Source organism: Anser anser, assembly GCF_964211835.1.
Source record: "Anser anser genome assembly, chromosome: 7".
Classification (NCBI taxonomy): domain Eukaryota; kingdom Metazoa; phylum Chordata; class Aves; order Anseriformes; family Anatidae; genus Anser; species Anser anser.
Genome location: NC_139727.1, coordinates 35,308,952 through 35,327,317, shown reverse-complemented (window position 1 = coordinate 35,327,317; position 18,366 = coordinate 35,308,952). Strand labels below are relative to the sequence as shown.

Here is an 18,366-nt window from a genome sequence, read left to right as displayed (position 1 = left end):
CTGCAATAATCAGACTCTAACATACTAGAATGTGATTGCCTACTTTACAAAAATCATTGTTGTAGCCCTCTCTTTATTTGATTTATTTGTATAACAAGCTTTTTTATCTTGCCATTTTTGACATCAAGTGCCTTGAGTCATTGACAGATAGCTTTAAATCAATGCCAGCTTTTATAGGGATCCCAAAAGGATCATCTAATGTAAAATATAATGCAATCAAATCAATTGGTCCTTTTTTTTTTTTTTCTTTCCTTTTTTTGTTTTTTTCCAGCTTTATCTGAAGAGACCTGCTCTTTGTGCTGAAAGACAAGTCAGGTTATCTGATCTAGTAAGTCTCGCAAACAAGCAAATTCAGATATCTTATCATGAATCAAATCTGTTGTGGTCACTTAGTTCATTCAAGTCACATAATGTACCTACAGAAAATGCTCTTAAATTCTTGCATGATTTTAGAAATGCAGTCATCGAGCAGATGAGAATTAATATCATTGTCTCTACATTTGCAGTGTATTAGGATGGCCTTTATCTAATTCAGTCAAAGAGGTTTAACAGGAAAATAGAAGAAAACCATGGAACTTGCACTGAAGAATTTAATGGGCTTTTTTAAAAAAGGTGGTCCAGGCTAGGACAAATGCTTGGTATGCTTTAAACCGGGAAGGGCAAGTTGCTTATTTGCAAAACCTAACAGTCAGATGATGATGTTAGCATAGCTCAATAGCTCATACCTCATCTTGCAACGAAGGAATGCTTACTGGAAGTGGTGGGAATATGTCCAGAACTTGGGTACAGCTGTTCATATGGTTTCGATAAAATCTGCAAAAGCACTGTTGGTGTGCGAAGTGGTTTCTACCTCCATGTAGGGTGAAAGAGCTGCAATTGTCCTACTAGGTCAAAGCAATACATTGGTCTTGATAGTAAGAGCCAGAGCAAACCCTTGCAAGGGAAGGCTGAGCAATTAAGGAATTCCCATGGGAGGGTTTTCTCTACCCCTGCAATCAGTCAGTGGTTGGCTGATGCTCTGGGCCAGCAACGCTTTTATTTCTTATAGATCTTTCATCCTCAGAAGCAACATAGTGATATTCTTTCTCATTATCCGTGCCAATAGGAAATATTTTGAAGTGGGATGACATGGAACCTCCACATCTCATAGCAATGAGCCCCCCAGCTTCATTAAGTGCCTCATAAAATAATTTGTTTTATTAACTCTAAACTTGTTTTTTTGACTTTTCAAATTTCACCGTGTAACCCTTACTGTTCTACAAAATGAAGGCTATAGCAATTGTCTGATGTTAAAGAAGTTGATGAGAAGATCTGAAAATCCTCCTTTATTTCTTTGTGAATCTCTGCCAGATTCTATGTTGTTGGTCTCTTCTCTGAATGTAGCCACCTCAGACATTCCAAAATCTCTTCATAAATTTCCTTTGATAGCTGCGTCTTAGCCACTCATCCATGGAAGTGGGGATGCCTGTGCTACCAGATAAAATTGTTGGTGGATAACTTCAATGTCGATGAGAATTCAATGCTTGACAATGAGGAGCAGGACCTTTCAAGACTCAGGTGCTGAAAGGAGTGAAAGAAATTTGGCTCCATTGTATTTGCTTTTTATGTGTGTTCAAAAGAGGAAAAATACTTGCATTTTAATATCAAATCCAGCAATCTAAGTTGAGAGGGAAGTAATTATACATGAAAGGAATGTAGCTTTTTGTAATAAGGTTTTTAAAGTATCAGTTTCATTCTATCGTAATATTTTTATGATTGAATTTACCTTTTAATATTTTAATAACTTTAGTATGAGGTAAGGAAGTCCTTTGTAGCTTATCTCACAAGCCTGTCTAGGACATTGCACTTAATGAGGTTTATAATTCCATATAACCACATCTGCATCTTTAATAATGCCTAACATTTAATCTTCATTGCACCACTTGAATCAAAAGATCTAAAATTAAACCTGCTGCAGCTTAATCTAATAATAAACATGCGTGACATTTTGTGCAAAACGTGTGCCTTATCAGCGTGGTGCACTCTTACAATTGTATCAGATGTAGCAAAACATAGTTTAATCAGCCAAAGGTAGTTGGTGACATTTAACTCCCATTGACACATCTGCTTTCTGGAAACACCAAGATCCTCCTCCTGCAAAAAAAGAAGTGGTTGTGATAGCGTTAGCAAGCACAGGTCTAAATCCCATTAGTTATAGCAACATTTACACAGACCCTTATGGTAATGAGTAGTCTTCAGACAGATAATTTTTAGGCCTTCAGTAGGAACCTTTGCTTTGCATGTGGTCAGTGATGGGGTGCTCCTAATTTCCCTGATAATTAACTGCAGCACCTGACCTCTCAAAGCACCTGAACATTGTTTGACTTGTCAATACTGCAATGCAAAAACAGTTTTGATGGTGGAAAACCAGACTTGCTGTGTGTGCCCTGCCCACCTCATGTCCCCATGGCCCTCGTAGGTTGTTATAAGCCTGCTGAGACCACACCATCACACTCTCTAGAGGGAAGGTAAATCAGTCTGGATCATAAAAGAATTCTTTCAGCCATGGGTGGCTACAGCCATGATATTTGGTGGTTTTGGGTGGTCTACAGTAGTGCTGTGCACCTCCACTGAAGGATGAGGGGGCTGCAGATGAGACATAGCCTTCACCTGTGTGCCCTGAAGGAACGTTACATGAGAAAGTCCTTCTGAATTGATGGGACTTCGCACCAGTGGCCAGAATAAGAGGGCTGCTTCTGCAGAGCTCTTTGTAGACTCAAGGTTTTGCTTAGGACCTATGGATTGGTGGTATCCCTTTTCAAAAGTGTGAACGTTGTTTTCTAATCAGGTGCCATGCTTTGTGGGTTACAGCAGTATTGTCACTGTGACACCAAAGTTTCCCTCTGACGAAAATGAGGTTAAAAAAAACACAAAAAAACACAAATCAGGAAAGAAGATGTAACATGCAGAAATGACATTTTTGGAGAACAGGCAGTTTTAGAATCATCTTTAACATGTTCAGGTGAAATGATGAATTTGCGAAAGCTGAGCACAATTGTTTAATAAGAAGCTAAATCAGACCACTTATCCTCAGGCTGGCTACGCTCAAAATCATTGTTTAAATTCTTTACAGGTGCAAAAATTAGCAACAAAATCAGTGAAAAATTGAAGCCTATATTAGATCTTGATTCAAGATGCATGTAATTCTCCCTGCATTTAAAGAACTCTGGCTGGGGCCCTTACTTGCAGAGTAGTCAAGGTCTGTTTTCTTTTATATGTATTTTGGAGCAAACATGGTAAACAACAGCGTAGCTCCTCCATGTGAGATACCTCTGTGATATTCACAGGAAGCCCCAGTTGCAAATAAGAGACAATTCTTCACTGGGATTGAATTAGAATAATTTGACATCAGCTGGGTCAGGGTAAGGTGCTTTGATCGGAGGAGATGAAAGACTGGTGAAAACTCTGCTGGGCCAGAGAGTCCCCTGCCGAAGCTGAAACTTCGTGTTTCAACTGGACTTCATCTGAGCTTAATTAAATAAGGGAAGATCAAAGCCTACAAATCTCCCTGATCTATATCAACACGGCAAATTAAAGGTAAAATTTCTCTGTATCTTTCTGTTCCTTTGAAGTCAGTAGTGAACTTTGTGCCATGCACTAGGACACAACGAATGCTGTTTGGGTAGCTGCGGGTTTACAGTAACTTTGACGTCATGTTTATGTAGGGGAGGGAGGGAAGCTGCTTCTTGAAATTATGCCTTCACAGCTGTGGGTTCCCCTCCTCCCCCAGACTGATTTTATCTCTGGGACTTGCTTTGTCTTACAATGATGCCAGAAGCACAATTACATCTAATAAATCAGGATAACTACTGTCTTCGTTTTCCTTCAGCTATCAATCACAAATTATTCCATTTTTGAACAACCACTTTTCCTCCTGCCTTCCTTGCATACTAGTGAGGTGAGTCGGAGACCCGGTTGATAAAAACATCCTGACCTAAACCAGCTGGAAATAGACAGTATAATAATACAAGTCCACTGTCAGCCCTCATCTATTTTTATTTGATTGGTATCTGATTGTGATTGAAAGGCTCACTCCCCTAGTTAGTTACCTTGAGGCCAACCTTGAAAACGTGTCACATTTGGCTACTTGATAGCATCTCAAGCGCAACGCTAGATCCAGAGTGCACACAGCACGCAAAATAGAAAGCTGGCATCTTGCTACATTGCACAGCGAAGGAAAAGCAACATGGAAAGAATCTGACAGACATGCAAAGAAATGGAAGTGCTGCAAGGCAGAGAGAGGAACCAGTGCACATGCATTAGCAGCTCTGGGCAGGACAAAACAGCGACTTCCCCAGGGTCCAGACTGGTCCCATGTTGAACTGTTGTTGCAAGCTACAACAAACCTTGCCCACAGTGAGGGTCTGTGTGAGGATGGCTTTGCCTGTGTATGGCTCAGGAGGGTGGAAATCAGAGCAGTTCCCAGGGTTTTATTTGCTGGGTCTGGGATTAAGGTTGTGGAGGGGATGAAGAGTGTTTGTGATACAGCTGTGCCAGGGCTGCACAGGATGCTTATATAATGTACACAACTAGGGGAAATAAAAGTTGTGATCACGTTGAATAAAAACCAGGAAGAAGCAACAGTAATGGGTCCGTGAAGGGGGAGAGCACTGGTTATTTAGTTTTCAATTTCAGTTGTCTGACTGACAGCCATAAATAATAGCTGTGAGGCCAAAAGATACAGATCTTCAAATCATACCTCCCTGAAAAGAAGGGAGGGGTGCTCTCAGAGGTTGGGTAACTAAGGCTAATAGCAACAAACCATGACAATGTGCTCTAGAATAGAGAATTAGGGAAGTCAATATACCTGCTGAATAGGGTGATGCTGCAGCACAGAGACTAGGAATAGCAACGGAAGAGTGAGTAAATAACCCTCTCCTTTCATCTGCACTGGAAATGCAAATGGCAACTAGATTGTATTGCCGTGGGAGTAAGAGACGTCGTTAGTATTACATGAAACAGGGATTGACTTTGGGTCAATGTGCTACATTTGATGCTGGTTTGCATTTGAGCTGCTCTCAAAATAGCATGATAAAAAACAAATAGTGTGCTGCTACATTTGGTGCCGCAAGGAGATATATCAGAGAGGCCAAAGACAGTTCTCACTGGCAATAAATAACTTTCTAAAACAGAAGTTGCAATTGATATGTAGGATTGGTTGCTTTTTCAAAACATTCTTGACATCACTGCCATATCACCTTCTCCACTGGGTGTATCATAAAATAAGTTGGTCTCTGGTGTGCAGGTAGCAAACCATGGTGTTGGCTAGCAAAGGCTTGGGAGGGAAGGGTTTTCCCTGAGGTGGAAAACCTATAGAAAAACATAGTGAACGTTAATGAATGCATTCTGGGTAGCCTTTCTTCCTGTGTCTGCTTCAGGTTTTCTGTTTGGGAAGTGAAGCTCTGTTAGCTCCCATTAAAGCTCCCCTTGGGGTGGCCGTGAGACCCCTGCACTGTGCGTGGCAGGGCAGGGCTTCCTGGCTGGCTTTATCCAGGGGTTGAATTCTGCCCCAGGGCACCAGTTTTTACCATTGGATGTGCTGGTATCATTGCACAGCTGCTGAGAGAGCAGGAGGTCCTTACTAAACATACATCCAAGGGTAGGTTTCAGAGGGTAATCTCCTGGGTCCTGTACCGGAGCAGCTAACGCCTCAAACATGACCTTCGTTCCTCAGTGCTGTGGGCAGTCATGGAAGAGATGGGAAAGCTGAGCCCATGGGGAAGCTTAGATATCTTTTTGCTGTTGCTGTAAAAGGTTGGTGTACAATACACAGGCAGTTGCAGCAAAAGAGTAGTGGGGTTGTCAGAAGCGCGTAACGCTTGCATAGGCTGCGTGGCAGAACGAGGCTGCTGCAGATCTCTGTGAAAACCTCACCTCGTTTTTAGGTGAGTATGAAAATAAAGTGCATTACTTTCTTGGACTATTTGTGTTCTGGGGCAAGCAGTATCTATAACCTAGAGCAGTTCCCTGTCGGCTAGTGCGTGCCCATAACAAACATCCCAGGCTGCTGCTCTCCCACCCCACAAAGCACGGGCTGCTCATTTTTAGCTGTTTGTCATTTTTAGCTAATAGGTGCAGAAAAAGGAACAATGAACCAAGGGTTCCAAATGGCTGTCAGTAAATTTATTTTGCAGTTAACAGCCTTTGTAATGCACAGACTAACTTTATCTCATTTCACTGTGGGTGTGCTGGGATAATTGCTCGAGTACTTTGTTAAAAAGAAAAGCTCTCCACATTTCCATTAACTCGCTGCATGGTGTCTGTTTCACTTGACTGCACTAGGTACCATTTACAGTTCAATTTCACAGTCATGATGGACTGAAACACATAAACCTGCTTTCTCTCCACTCCACTAATCACATGCATTAATAAACAGGGAGATTCATAAGGTCTGTTACTCTTATTTTTCCTTTGTAGGTCTATTTTTATGAATTAAATCGTGAGCGTTTTTTTCCTACAAAATCCAAACTGCCAGAGGAATAAATACAGCCCTGTCTTATTTAGTAGGGTGTAATAAGCTACTATTTTAAGGAAGCAAGCCAGGCGTACAGAAGTTGTTGCAAATTAAAAAGAAAAAAAAAATCCAGCAACAAAGAATGGCATTGTGTGATGTCAATCTACAGTATGCATGTGTTTATATAATCACATTGGAATTTACTTTGAACTTTAGCCTGGAAAATTTACTTACTGGGGGAAGGGAAAAGGATTTGAGTATCTAAGCACCAAAATAGCCAAGACAAAGTAGTAAAACTGTGTGGTTGGTTGTAGAGCTGAACCACGTGAAAATGCAAAGAATCCCTTTTGTAACGGGTAGAGACAAGTAAGCCACTTGGTCATTACAGTATGAGATAAGTATACAAGCCACAGGAAATGCTGTGTTACTCACATTCCTCTCTTGTTTTTCCAAGGGTGGTTAATTTTTGCCTTTTTAAGGAATGTTTTTGGACGTGACTTGTTCTTGCCCTGGTTTAATCATATCAGTTCTCTACAGAAAAAGAAAGAACTGTCATAAGTACTGTTACATGAGATAAAATGTGGGTAAGAGATCAGAACACCAACGGCTTTTTCCTGTGGCTTCCTTGGTGAAGGAAGAAGAAAAAGAAACCCAAGTCTGACCCATCATACTGGTTGAGGGCTCAGTTGTCTAGTCCCAATTTCAGTTCTGTTTCCCACAAAATTCATACCCTCTGTAGGGATTGCTTTATCTGGCCCCTTGTAAACATGGAAGGAGCAGTGTTTCTTTGTCAAAGATGTGATAGAAGCATTCTGGACCCTCAATGGCATTTTCTAAGGTGCTCAATACCCAGCAACTTTCAGGTTAATTTGGCTGGAATAACAAAAGATCTCAATGCTCTGGTCACTGAACTATTTAGAAAATCATGTTGCTTTAGCTGATGACCTGGAAGGAGAGCCCTCTTCAAAACCTCACCCTGAAATATTTGATGAAATGGAATGCATAGTTTTGGATCATGCCGTTATGTTTCTTTATTTGGGCTCGTTACATGACAGTGGTATGGCCACATCTTTGATCGTACATGGCCCATTTTGCACTTTCCTGCTGAAGGAACGCCCTTCTGTGAACAACACATTCTGTCTGCAACGGGTATCAGTAATGGGCTGCTGGGTTTTTCATCTCCTACTCATAAATTCCTAGGATTTAATCACTAGTGTCAGAACAGCTTTGCAGTCTCTTTCTCTCTCCCCTTTAAATGTTGCCTTCTCAGGGTGGTTTTTTTTTTTTTTTTGAGAGCAGACAATGGTTGGGATTGTATTTCTGCTTAGACAAACATGACAAAACGTGTTTTTTCTCTCAGTAAATGCCACCTGTCCTAAAAGGCAATTGGGTGGCTTCTGTGATAAACCACCTGCAGTGTACAAAGGCAATGTGATTCATCTTCAGGCTTAGCTGTTGCGATAATAAAGCTTTTCCCAATCAGTAGCTAAGGTAGTTTAATTACAGTATTTGAGCTGGAAAACATAAGCATGTAGAAACTTCCTTTGTAAGTGACTCACACAATGTTTGGAAATTCACCATAGCAGCGAGCCTTTGCTTTAAAGCTTACTCTTCCCCCCTCTCCCTCCATGTTTTATCTATATATTTTTTATTTTTTTATCAAGAGCTGTTAGAAAGGAGGTTGCTGTGATGAGGGTGTTGGTCTCCTTTCTCAGGTGACAAGTGATAGCGCACGAGGAAATGGCCTCAGATTGTGCCAGGGGAGGTTTAGATTGGACGTTAGGAAGAATTTCACTAGGGGACATGGTTTAGTGCTGGGACTTGGGAGGTCAGTTTGATGGTTTGGACTTGACGATCCAACCTAGATGATGTGGGGGTGCAGGGCAGCCCTTTGCTTCTTTGTGAGGTGAGGATGACAAAGATATAGCAGGATGACATTAGGTCCCTCTTTCCCGATCATGCAGCCTGCAAATACAGGGTGGGATATAGGGGATGAAGAAACCATGCTGGTCTATTCTGCCGATTGTTTCCCTAGGAAGCAGATCTGACCCTTTTAAATACTTTCTGTGAAGACTGCAAAGACACATGGAGAATAGGAAGCTGGTCTTAAAACCCCCAAAAAACAACAACAACAAAAAACCTGGATCCATGCTTCTAGCTGTTGTAGAGGTCTACGCTGAGAGCCTCAGCCTTCTGCTGTCAAGGGAATTTACTGAAACTCTCCTGACCCACTGCATAGGGTGATCAATTACAAGATGGGAAATGATGAAAGGACTGCGTAAACGCACAGTGGCTGTCTTTTTCTGGGCAATAGTCTGAATCCATGAATGATTAATGTGTTCAGTTCTCGCAGAACAGCCGATCCTCTGTGCTCCTCTTTGGAGCCTGGGGTATGCAAAGACCTGCAGGACTGAGCTGAGCCTTCCTGGCCCCAGGGTGCTTTGGCTCGGATCCATGTCTCCGTGACGCTGCATTTTATTTTGTACACTGGAAAGCTTAGGCTAAATGCTGCTTGGCTAGTTTGTGTACCTCTGTGCTCCACAGACTTGCACGTGAAGTGTGCCTGTTAACAGCAACAAGGGAAGTGAAATAAGATATCTGTGTCATTAGACCTTTTTATTCCTTGTAATTCATTAGCTGAAGTCATTTCTGCAGCTGCTGACTTTTCTTCTCTTGCTTGCTGAGTTCCTTTAACCGTGAATTTTATTAAAAAAATAACCTTAACCTTATACATCTTGTAATATTTTTGATTTATCTGCAGTCAGTAGCAACAGGTATGGTCCTTTTCTTTCCAGCATCTTTTCAATACCCATTCTCCGCCTGGAATCCTCAAAGCCTGCAGGGTTTTGGGATACCTGGACCTGCAGCCTTATTTCTGTAGTCTTCCAAAAATTCCTGGGTTGAGTTTTATGTTCTTTTAATCCACTTTTTCAGTTACTCTCTGTAAAGTCCCTGTGGTCCAGGGTGTGGTCAATTTTACTGATGTATCAACAGGCTTTTCATACAGCTCAGCATTTTCCATTTCTTTTGTCCAAGCTATGGCCATCATTAGGCTAGAACCTAGTAGCATCAGCTACGAGGAGAAATAAATCTGGGCAGAACATGTATCCTTGTCTGACTTCAGTGGTCATCCTGAACCATTCCATCATCACCTTGCCTGCTGTTGCCACATGCAGTGACTTGCTGTAGATGTTTTCTGTTGGCTCGATCAATCTCTGGGGATGTCACCTGTCTGCAGAATTCACCCTAACGCTTTGTGTGATGCTGGCGGAGTCTGCTCAGATTTCGTGAAATTATTACAGCAGGTTTGGCTGGGTCCTCGCAGACTTTTCTAGGTTCTGCCTTGAAACAATATGTTGGTATGTTTTCCAGGAGTGCTGCCCTATACACAGCCTGTTCATCTGGAGGTATTTCTTCAATCTTTTCTTCAGTGCCCTTCTTTTCATTGTTCACTCTCTTTTTATTTACATTTATTGATGAATGAGTTTGTACAGCACCCTACCTGCTTTTAGCATGTTTCCAGTGCCATTTTGTCTACCTGTTTCTCTTTCAGACTTTCTTCCCAGACCTCGATGCTTTTGTTTCTTCTCCAGACAAAGCAGTCAAATAAATAAAGCAAAAAACAAACAAAACACTCCCGCCCTCAAAAAAATAAGAAAACAAACAAAACAAAACCCTTTGTACCTGTTCTCTCATATTTGCCCCAGAAAACTTCCTGCCCACCTCGGGCTGCTCCTCACACACAGCCTTTTCACCTCAGCCTACGTCCCCTTCATATAGCATGTTGCTGGAAGTCCTCCAAACACCAGTTTGGCCTAGAGATTGCTCAAAAGCTATGTCAGAACAAATAATTATGATTAAAAAATGTTAGCGTTGATACCAGAAAGGATTAGTAATAGAAACAAAGTAAAATTTTACTGTGCCCTTCTGCTGAGAGTGCCTCTGCAAGCATCCTGTTGGATCTCAAACTATTTTTTTTAATGTGACTGCCTGGGTTTTGCTGGCTTCTGCCTTTATGCTGATAAAGATGACTTTTGACAGGAAACAATAGGGTCTGTGTGTAACAGCCTGTGTTTCTGGTCTAGATTCCTTGCCAAAATAGCTGCACTTAGCACTTGCACAGTTCTTTTCATCTTCAAAGCCTTTCACAGATCCGATGTAAACAGCTGGAGTTCCACTGATTTTGGTGGCAAAGAGCTTAGCAGCCTTCAGAAAAGGATTATGTGTTTGCATGGAAAATGGGAATATCATCTGACACTCTGCTAGCCAGAATTATTTAAAGACACCAGGCTTCAAGCAAGAAAACAATTAGCTGCATGGGGCTAAGAAAGTTTCCTTGTGGTCAACGTGCATGTTCCTGGCTATGACTTAATGGGATGAATTGTTGGGCAATTGAGGATTGATTATTGAATCATCTCTCAAGTGTTTTACAAGAAATGCAAGTTGCTGAGACAAGCAGTCCTTCGGAATGTAATTGATTTTGATGTTTGCCCAAGCCATGTATCTGCATGTCCTAATATGTATATCCATTGTGTAGAGATAGGCTTGGCTTTTTTTTTTTAATTAATGTATTAATAGCTTTGAGATTCACTCTGCCTTATGGTATTTAACAAAAATGTTTTATTTCATTAGTACGTTGTATAATACGTGTTGCTATAGTTAAGTTTGGAATAGACTTCAGAGGTCAGGAGTGAGTCCCTCCCCCTGCTGCATAGCAAAACCAACTCTGTCTAGCCTGGGCAGCTGTTTACTTAGTTTTATTATCAATTATTTTTGCATTTAGCTATTTAGTGACTGAAACACTGCCTTATAGTCAGACAATACTCTGTTCTACAATGTAAATGAAGCCAGTTGTTTCCAGCTTCCCCTGTAAATCATGTTTTTCTGCACTTATGAGTCTTGTTGATATCTTCTCAATGAACTGCAAATCCTCCACATTTTTCTTAGTGTGATTGCATAAATCTGGTTACAATATTCCAGCTGAGATCTCACAATTGTAAGAAAGATTTATTTATTTTTTTTAAAGTTACTTGTTTGGAAGGAAAAAAACTCCTCCAAAACTGATTTCAGTTGTCTGATCCCTGTTACGGCCCTGTTATTCACTGCTCTAAGCTTGTGCCAGTCTCCTCGGATTTGCTGTGTGTTTTATTTTTGCACGTGGAGGTTGAGGCACAAGCCAGCGAGTTGGTTTATGTTCACCGCTCCGGGGGAAGCGGGCAGCAATGCCAGGATTTGAAACCCCTGTGTCAGGGTTATGAGCTGGTGCTTCAGCACAAGCCTGTTCCTCTCATCTGAAGAGAAATAACCTCAGGAACGTGAAAGATTGCAAATCAGCCAAACACTCACCTCCTCTAGTGAGTCACCTGCTTTTTAGTTTCTGGGTGGTGGACAATTTTGTCCTCCCTCTTTGAAGAAGTAGCTTAGGATAGTTCCCTTTCAATTTGTCATCAGTGTAGCCTGCCGGCTGCCTATCCACAGTCTTTTCTTCAGACACCAGTTCGGCAAACCGGTCCCAGCCCAGTGCCACCAGTGCAGGTGATGCTTCCAGGGCAGGGAGCGTGGTCATTGCTTCTGCTGCACGTTATCCAGAGCTCGCTCAGCAGACCTGGGTGGGAGGGTAACAAAAACGTCTCTGGCTGCATCCGTTGACTAGCACTCCTGCTGGTCCTGACAGGAGGTGAGCTGCCGGCATCAAAGGGAGATTTCCTGAGGAGGATCGCTGTAAACACAAGCCTGTCGGTGTTCAGCTTGTGAGACATCTTGTTTGCGGCCAAGTACTGTACTGCTACCTTAAAAACGCAGAATACAGCAGTCCTCTCCCCCCCCCCGCGGTACAGATACAAGCTTTCACCTGTGTATTTGCTTCAGAAGTAGCATCTGAAGTCCTTCCTTCCTTTTCAATCAATCAGGGATCTCCTTCAATCCCTCATTCTCTGTTCTTAAATATTTGGCAGTGGCTTCCTCTGGGCTCTCTCTTCTCCTTCAGAGCCTCCTTCATAAAACCAGATTGCTGTCTCCCAATGCTTTAGTGAGGTTTTGGATTATTATTTTCCACAGTGCCTTCTCTTCCCATCATTTCTTTATTCGCTTTCTGATGTCTGTTCTCTACACAGGTCAATGGTTCTTACCTGAATCCTTAGATAGCTTTGTGAATATCGTTTTTCTTTTTCACATAAATGTATTTTGCTCCTGAATAGCTCCAAACCGCCACAACAACTGTTTCCTGGTAAGAGTGAAAGATTCATGAAAATATCTTCCAATTACTGCATTCATCGTTCCTAGCTTCCCATATTATGCCTCTTCTCTTATTATCCTGGGCAGCCATCAAGAAGAATAAAGGCTGTGAATAACCCCGCTTTCTGCCCCTCAACACCTTCTCTCTGGAGTAAAATTCTCCCCCCTCTCTCAGCTTTAATTTTCACCTGGTGCATTTGCTGCTGCACTCCCCTCCGGGACCCCGCCAGGAGAAGTGCTAACTCTATTTTACGGCAGATATCCTGATGGGTGGAGTTTTCTTTCCAGTACCCTACCTCAATACACAGCTCTGCAACACTGGCGTCACCGCTGTCACCAGGCGTGTGTCGGGCAGCATCGCACCAGCTGGACCCTTCGTGCTGTCCCTGCTCAGATGCTCAGGGCTACGCGGGGTCCCGTGGGGCAGCCGGTCCTGGGGTGGTGCTTGCAGGCTGTATAGTGCATTGCCAAGGCCAGCACCTTCATGCCCATCCTCTGTGATTGCCTTTTGTCTCTCCAGCTGTTACAGACCTCTCCTCTGGTTGCCAGCGAGTCTGTCCTAGCAACAGGGAAAGTTACCACTGTGAAAAAGCTAATCAGAGAGATGAGCACAAAAATACGTTAACGATATTTAAACCTGTGGCACTCCCAGCTAAGAACTGCCCGGCTTTGCTGGTTCTGCAAAGCCAGAACTTTGTAGCACGGGGAAACCTGGTGTCAACCAGTCCGATAAGGTGCAGTTAATGCTTATCTATAAAATGCAAACCTGATAAGAATAGCAGCTTTTCAGGCTCCGCTTGATATACAAAGAAATGCTCTGTGGTACATTTAGGATCAGAACTTTTAATATCAGTAATTCTTCCATTAGAGCACAAAGCATTTTATTTTGCATCAGAATAAGTCCAGAAAGACTCTTTAATAGATTTGGTTAAAGTCCTGGATGATAGTCTAAATATTTAGATTATCATCCAGAATCCCAGATCCAAGCTCATAAGTGAGCAAAGGGAAATACCATTTTTTATCCAGAAGACTAGGATACTGAATGCAGAAATCCAGCTGCATGAAAACTATACAATATGCCAGAAATGTCAGATGTTGTCACATGGGTAATTTTAACTGGATTTTATTTATTTATTTTTAAAAACACATCTGTTCTGATGCAGGTGTTGCAGCCCAATGTAAACCCAAAATGAATGTTTTCATGCCTTCTGGTAGTAATATGTAAATACTGTCTTTATTATTATTTTTTAATGCATTGCCTTTCATTCTGTCTGGAGCAGTATTATTTTGTGAATCTGTCACTGATAGTGATGTGCTAGGGGAAAGGGTGAACATAATCATTTAGCTATGAGACGATGAATAAAATAAATGATGTTGTAGATTTATAGTATTTAGGTCCAGAAGGGATTGTTGCATTTAGCTTGACCTCCTTTATATCACAGCTTTATAAAACAGGAGCTGTCTCTACCGTACTAATCATTTTTTGAGGCCCATGTTGCATACAATTATCAGTCTCCTGGATAAATACCAGCTGTTGGGATCCTTCCAGCTATGCTTTTTTCCTGAAGAGGCTTCTGTATAATAGAATGGGACTGATGATGCTCTTTTTGAAACAAAATTGTGCTACAGGAGCCAGGAATGTAGGAGCTTCGGGTCCAGGGACAATGAGGGTTTCTGGCACCACTCTGAAACGAGTAAGGGTGAGTGGTGAGCAGCAAGGGTTCCCCAGTCTGGCAGCCAATTTCTTACATTTTCTAAGGGAAAAATCATGGGGAGAGCAGAGAGAAATGCCTCGGAACAGGAGACGTCTCCCTCTGTCTGCAGCAGCCTCTGGCAGTGTCCAGGAGCAACGATGCTGCATGCAAAGAAGCTACATTTGTCCCTCTGACACTAAAAGGACCTACACTGTTGTTTTTTTTCTTCTGCACGTTGCCTCAATCATGAGCAGATTGCCCATAACCACGGCAATCAGCAACGAGGTGACAGGTTTCTAATGGGCTAATCACAAAGGGAATTTCACCGGTTATAAATGTCCCGCAGTGAAACGGTTTCAGTAGGGCTCCTACCTCCTTACGCCAATGGCCATCGTATCAGCGCGTACGCCCGAGTACGTGAGCAGGGAGAGGATGCAGCACGCTGCTTACACGAGGAGTTGTATTTCGGTTATATTGGGAAATCAGTTTTACTAGGAGCTCGTGCACCTGACTGATCGTGTAGCTCTGCGAATGCTCGTGTTAGAGCCTTGTTGACACCTGCGCGTGTGGATACAATTACGCCAGCACATCCGAGCAGTCCATTAGGCACTATCGCTCAATACTGGTGATGGCTGCAGTTTCAGGGGTGGGGTGGAAACAGGATGCCTGCAAAATGGACCTTTTTGCACTGCATGTAGCATGGGCTGTGTTGGGGATTAGGCTGCGGCTGCCTCTCAGTTCTGAATGCTCTGTTTTCCTGGAAAAATGACTCTGAATTGACCTTTCCCCTGTGCTCTTCATACGTGCCTTGTGCTTGCAAGGTTGTAATGAGCTTTCTTAAGAAGATTGCCTCAGATTGCCTCTATCTTTCTTCCTTTTGTGAGCAACTCAATGTGTACCAGATGGGAGCCCCAGGTGTGGAGCGTGGCTGCCCCACGTTCTTTCAAGACAGTAACTGGGAGCTCGGCTGTTTTTTTCCCTTCCAGTCTTTTTTATTCTTTATTTTTTATTTTTCCTAATAAATGTGGCATTTGTTTGGGGCTCTCATCTAGTGAAATGATTTCAACTTAATCTTGAATCTCTTTCTGGGAAAAAGATACTTTTGAGAAAAATATCTTCCCTCTCATTTTGGTACAGCCTTCTATGTAGCCTGAATGTCAGGAAAGCCATTTATAGAGCATGTACAGTAATTGCATGCTTAATATTTCATCAGCTGCATTAACAGTAATGTCACTAAAACCAGGTATAGATTTAAAAAGATCTCTTTTGATTAAAAGTGGCTTTAGAGATTCTTGTATATAATAATAGCAGCAATATATATTATTCTAGATGTTGCTATGGGTTTCCAAATCTAATAGTTCAATCCACACAAACACACACAAATTTGCACTGAGATTTTGGACAAAGCATATGTTTTATATTTGTCAGCGATTCTCTAATTGCACCAAGATTAGAGTGGTGTGAAGTAGACTGCTTCAGCCTGAGCCATGCTCTTCTTTCACAGCCATGAGAACTCAATATCTTAGGACTGTGCAAAAACCCCATGCTTTAGTTACTGTGCTACAGTTAGCAGCTGTAGGAAGTAGTGGTTAGAATAACAGATTGGTTTTCTACCGGACTTACTTTAGGCTCTTGTGATATGATGCCATTCAATATTTGGCCATGAGGAAAAGATGTTGATTTTGAAACAGTGCTTTAACTTGCTTGCAGTCTACTCCATCGTAGTAGTAACTGAGAACAAAGATATACTGCCAAATCTCATGGTCTGAAACCCTGTAAGCGTGCCTGAATGGTAAATAAAAGAAGGGATTTATTGGCTGTGTCTTAGTAATAAATCTCTTGAAGTTCACTCTTGTCTTAAAAATGAAAAATAAACTTTGTAAGAAGGTCTTGTGTTAAATGGGGATGAGGGATCTCTCAACAACCAGTGTCAATTGGCTTCTTCAGAAGCACGCTTGTTGGTTATGATTCCCTTTTATTATTGAACTCATATTTTTGCTAAGCTTTAATGTTGTTTCCATTGCATTTTTGGACAGAGACAAGGAGTTGTTTTTAATGTTTATGCTTCACTGATTTAAAAAACAACAACAACAAACAAACCAAAAAACAAAACATACAAAACCCCACACTCTTTTCAAGTTATAATAATCAGAATAGGTTTCACAGATGTCCTCTTCCAGTTTGGATGTGGGCACATCTTGAGACATGCACGGTGAATTTCCATCAGCAAGCAGAACTGATCTCTGGAGAGCAGAAATGCGTTATTTTGCAATGTTGTAACTTAGGTCAATCTGTGCTTTAAATTAAATATGTATATATGTATTCATACTTAAATATATGATTCTTCCATGGTTAGGAATGGAGAAATTATTACTCAACATCACATGGGTAATATACTGCATTCAAAATCTGTATACTGATGAGAAAATCATTGCATGTTTTCTACTTGGGTCATCCATGCCGAATGATAACATCAGTCATGTCCCACTGTACATCTGCTCTAAGCTTTATAGGTGAGAAAATGTATGCACCTGAGTAAAATGAAACTCCACTTCAGTGCTTACTTATGATTCAAGCTGCAACTAGCTGTTTTATAAAGGTAATCCTCTGCATAAGAGTAGGGGAGTGAGAAGTACTTCACTGATACTTCTGGTCATACTACTTTCTCTTCTATTGTGATAACATCAAATAAATTGCAGGCTTCTTTCTACTTTTTTTTTCTTTTTCTTTTTTCCACTCACACAGTCTGTGGGACAGAAATTTCACAGGCTGCATGCACACAGCAGCACAGGTGGGGTAAGGCAGCGAATACTTCTCATGTTCCAGTAAGGAGACAATTATGTTGGTCAGTGTAGTATTGACTTAAACCTGCCTTCTACTTTCATGCAGGAATAAAAGCTGCTCCCTGCCACCCAATGTATTTGCTCATATTTAGTTAGTTTGCAACTGTAATGAAAGATTTTGCATATTCTACCTGAGAGAGCTAGCTGTTGAGTGTCTGGTAACCATTCAGATCTCGTACGCCTTCTGAGAGCTTTCTGTTATTGTAATTATAAAGGTAAAGGATGTTGTCCTTGTGTGTATTGTATTTTGTGCAATTAGTTTTCTGTTACAATACTCTGCATCATCTTTAAGTGGCTGCTGGATGAATGAATGAAATATTCTGTAGCTGGAAGTGGAGCTCCAATAGCTGGAGCAACGTGTGATGTCTGCTTGCTGGTGCATTTTTCCTTTTGCAAGTCCAAAGGTGTTGTTTTCTACCTTTGCACAAAACCACTGTCCTGGTTCCAGTTAGGACAGAGTTAAGTAGCTCATAGTAGCTGGTAGGGTGCTATGTTTTGGATTAGGATGAGAAGAGCGCTGATAACATGCTGATGTTTTAATTGTTGCAGAGCAGTGTTTACACCAGGCCAAGGACTTTTCGGCTTCTTGCTCTGTCCTGCCAGCGAGCAGGCTGGGGGTGCAGCAGGAGCTGGGAGGGGACAGACCCAGGACAGCTGACCCAAACTGGCCAAAGGGGTATTCCATACCATCTGACGTCATGCTAAACAATATATAGGGGTGGCTGGCCGGGGTGGGGGGGCCGGCTGCTCGGGAATAGGCTGGGCATCGGTCAGCGGGTGGTGAGCAATTGCATTGTGCATCACTTGTTTTCTTACACATTATTATTGTTAATACTATTACCATTATCACTATTATTATTATTATTGTTATTATTATTTTCCTGTCTTAATAAACTGTCTTTATCTCAACTCACAGGCTTCACTTTCCCGTTTCTCTCCCCCATCCCAGAGAGGGAGGGGGGAGGGTGAGCGAACGGCTGTGTGGTGTTTAGCTGCCAGCCGGGTTAAACCACAACAACCACTCAGTTAACATCTCCATCGTGTAACACGGATTTACACCAATATGAGCACATGCAGGAGAGCCAAGTTCATGTGTCCAGTG

At 41.9% G+C, this 18,366-nt stretch overlaps 2 long non-coding RNA genes across 6 annotated transcripts in view; one reads left to right on the top strand and one right to left on the bottom strand.

Annotated features, from left to right (window-relative positions):
• Window positions 1-315: 315 nt before the first annotated feature.
• On the bottom strand, window positions 316-2,294 carry LOC310902673. Its single transcript, XR_014586897.1, has 3 exons — window positions 2,214-2,294; window positions 2,029-2,133; window positions 316-1,560 (listed from the first exon to the last, which is right to left on the bottom strand). It is a non-coding gene; the product is annotated as an uncharacterized lncRNA (long non-coding RNA).
• A 184-nt stretch (window positions 2,295-2,478) lies between these two features.
• LOC310902671 overlaps window positions 2,479-18,366 on the top strand; it is a 28,412-nt gene continuing 12,524 nt past the window's right edge. Inside the window, exons 1-2 of one of the 5 annotated variants that reach the window (XR_014586895.1) lie at window positions 2,552-3,238; window positions 3,327-3,576. This is a non-coding gene — a long non-coding RNA (uncharacterized lncRNA). Of the gene's footprint in view, window positions 3,577-18,366 lie in introns of all 5 variants that reach the window. The other 4 variants (XR_014586891.1, XR_014586892.1, XR_014586893.1 and 1 more) reach the window with 4 other exon arrangements.